A 3,886-nucleotide genomic window follows, 5' to 3' on the forward strand; every position below is an offset into this window, starting at 1 on the left:
ATTGCTGGGTCGTATGGCAATTCTATATTCAGCTTTTTGAGGAACCGCCAAACTGCCTTCCACAGTGGTTGCACCATTTGACATTCCCACCAACAGTGGATAAGTGTGCCTGTTTCTCCGCATCCTCTCCAGCACTTGTCATTTTCTGTTTTGTTGATAATGGCCATTCTGGTGGGTATGAGATGATATCTCATTGTGGTTTTGATTTGCATTTCTCTAATGGCCAGGGACATTGAGCATCTCTTCATGTGCCTTTTGGCCATTTGTATTTCCTCTTCTGATAGGTGTCTGTTCAAGTCTTTTTCCCATTTTGTAATTGGGTTGGCTGTCTTTTTGTTGTTGAGATGAACAATCTCTTTATAAATTCTGGATACTAGACCTTTATCTGATATATCGTTTCCAAATATTGTCTCCCATTGTGTAGGCTGTCTTTCTGCTTTCTTGATGAAATTCTTTGATGCACAAAAGTGTTTCATTTTGAGGAGCTCCCATTTATTTATTTCCTTCTTCAGTGTTCTTGCTTTAGGTTTAAGGTCCATAAAACCGCCTCCAGCTGTAAGATTCATAAGATATCTCACAACATTTTCCTCTAACTGTTTTATGGTCTTAGACCTAATGTTTAGATCTTTGATCCATTTTGAGTTAACTTTTGTATAGGGTGTGAGAGATGGGTCTTCTTTCATTCTTTTGCATATGGATATCCAGTTCTCTAGGCACCATTTATTGAAGAGACTGTTCTGTCCCAGGTGAGTTGACTTGACTGCCTTATCAAAGATCAAATGTCCATAGATGAGAGGGTCTATATCTGAGCACTCTATTCGATTCCATTGGTCGATATATCTATCTTTATGCCAATACCATGCTGTTTTGACCACTGTGGCTTCATAATATGCCTTAAAGTCAGGCAGCGCGAGACCTCCAGCTTCGTTTTTTTTCCTCAAGATGTTTTTAGCAATTCGGGGCACCCTGCCCTTCCAGATAAATTTGCTTATTGGTTTTTCTATTTCTGAAAAATAAGTTGTTGGGATTTTGATTGGTATTGCATTGAATCTGTAAATCAATTTAGGTAGGATTGACATCTTAACTATATTTAGTCTTCCAATCCATGAACACGGTATGCCCTTCCATCTATTTAGGTCTTCTGTGATTTCTTTTAACAGTTTTTTATAGTTTTCTTTATATAGGTTTTTTGTCTCTTTAGTTAAATTTATTCCTAGGTATTTTATTCTTTTAGTTGCAATTGTAAATGGGATTCGTTTCTTGATTTCCCCCTCAGCTTGTTCATTACTAGTGTATAGAAAAGCTACAGATTTTTGAATGTTGATCTTGTAACCTGCTACTTTGCTGTACTCATTTATTAGCTCTAGTAGTTTTGTTGTGGATTTTTCCGGGTTTTCGACGTATAGTATCATATCGTCTGCAAACAGTGATAGTTTTACTTCTTCCTTTCCAATTTTGATGCCTTGTATTTCTTTTTCTTGTCTAATTGCTCTGGCTAGAACCTCCAACACAATGTTGAATAATAGTGGTGATAGTGGACATCCTTGTCTTGTTCCTGATCTTAGGGGGAACGTTTTCAATTTTTCCCCATTAAGGATGATATTAGCTGTGGGTTTTTCATATATCCCCTCTATCATTTTAAGGAAGTTCCCTTGTATTCCTATCTTTTGAAGTGTTTTCAACAGGAAAGAATGTTGAATCTTGTCAAATGCCTTCTCTGCATCAATTGAGATGATCATGTGATTTTTCTGCTTTGATTTGTTAATATGGTGTATTACATTAATTGATTTTCTTATGTTGAACCATCCTTGCATACCTGGGATGAATCCTACTTGGTCATGATGTATAATTCTTTTAATGTGTTGTTGGATACGATTTGCTAGAATTTTATTGAGGATTTTTGCATCTATATTCATTAGAGAGATTGGTCTGTAGTTTTCTTTTTTTGTAATATCTTTGTCTGGTTTTGGTATGAGGGTGATGTTGGCTTCATAGAATGAATTAGGTAGTTTTCCCTCCACTTCGATTTTTTTGAAGAGTTTGAGGAGAATAGGTACTAATTCTTTCTGGAACATTTTGTAGAATTCACATGTGAAGCCATCTGGTCCTGGACTTTTCTTTTTAGGGAGCTTTTGAATGACTAATTCAATTTCTTTACTTGTGATGGGTTTATTGAGGTCATCTATTTCTTCTTGAGTCAAAGTTGGTTGTTCATGTCTTTCCAGGAACCCGTCCATTTCATCTAAATTGTTGTATTTATTAGCGTAAAGTTGTTCATAGTATCCTGTTATTACCTCCTTTATTTCTGTGAGGTCAGTAGTTATGTCTCCTCTTCCATTTTTGATCTTATTTATTTGCATCCTCTCTCTTCTTCTTTTTGTCAATCTTGCTAAGGGCCCATCAATCTTATTGATTTTCTCATAGAACCAACTTCTGGTCTTATTGATTTTCTCTATTGTTTTCATGTTTTCAATTTCATTTATTTCTGCTCTGATCTTTGTTATTTCTTTCCTTTTGCTTGCTTTGGGATTAGTTTGCTGTTCTTTCTCCAGTTCTTCCAAGTGAACAGTTAATTCCTGCATTTTTGCCTTTTCTTCTTTTCTGATATAGGCATTTAGAGCAATAAATTTCCCTCTTAGCACTGCCTTTGCTGCATCCCATAAGTTTTGATATGCTGTGTTTTCATTTTCATTTGCCTCGAGGTATTTACTAATTTCTCTTGCAATTTCTTCTTTGACCCACTCGTTGTTTAAGAGTGTGTTGTTGAGCCTCCAGGTATTTGTGAATTTTCTGGCATTCCGCCTATTATTGATTTCCAACTTCATTCCTTTATGATCCGAGAAAGTGTTGTGTATGATTTCAATCTTTTTAAATTTGTTAAGACTTGCTTTGTGACCCAGCATATGGTCTATCTTTGAGAATGATCCATGAGCACTTGAGAAAAAGGTGTATCCTGCTGTTGTGGGATTTAATGTCCTATAAATGTCTGTTAAGTCTAGCTCCTTTATAGTAATATTCAGATTCTCTATTTCTTTGTTGATCCTCTGTCTAGATGTTCTGTCCATTGATGAGAGTGGGGAATTGAAGTCTCCAACTGTTATGGTATATGAGTCTATTTCCCTTTTCAGTGTTTGCAGTGTATTCCTCACGTATTTTGGGGCATTCTGGTTCGGTGCGTAAATATTTATGATTGTTATGTCTTCTTGTTTAATTGTTCCTTTTATTAGTATATAGTGTCCATCTTTGTCTCTTTTAACTGTTTTTCATTTGAAGTCTAACTTGTTGGATATTAGTATAGCCACTCCTGCTATTTTCTGGTTGTTATTTGCATGAAATATCTTTTCCCAACCTTTCACTTTCAACCTATGTTTATCTTTGGGTCTAAGATGTGTTTCCTGTAGACAGCATATAGAAGGATCCTGTTTTTTAATCCATTCTGCCAATCTATGTCTTTTGATTGGGGAATTCAGTCCATTAACATTTAGTGTTATTACTGTTTGGATAATATTTTCCTCTACCATTTTGCCTTTTGTATTATATATATATCATATCTGACTTTCCTTCTTTCTACACTCTTCTCCATACCTCTCTCTTCTGTCTTTTCAGTTCTGACTCTAGTGCTCCCTTTAGTATTTCTTGCAGAGCTGGTCTCTTGGTCACAAATTCTCTCAGTGACTTTTTGTCTGAGAATGTTTTAATTTCTCCCTCATTTTTGAAGGACAATTTTGCTGGATATAGGAGTCTTGGTTGGCAGTTTTTCTCTTTTAGTAATTTAAATATATCATCCCACTGTCTTCTAGCTTCCATGGTTTCTGCTGAGAAATCTACACATAGTCTTATTGGGTTTCCCTTGTATGTGATGGATTGTTTTTCTCTTGCTGCTTTC

Source organism: Tamandua tetradactyla, chromosome 10 (assembly GCF_023851605.1).
Source record: "Tamandua tetradactyla isolate mTamTet1 chromosome 10, mTamTet1.pri, whole genome shotgun sequence".
NCBI lineage: Eukaryota > Metazoa > Chordata > Mammalia > Pilosa > Myrmecophagidae > Tamandua > Tamandua tetradactyla.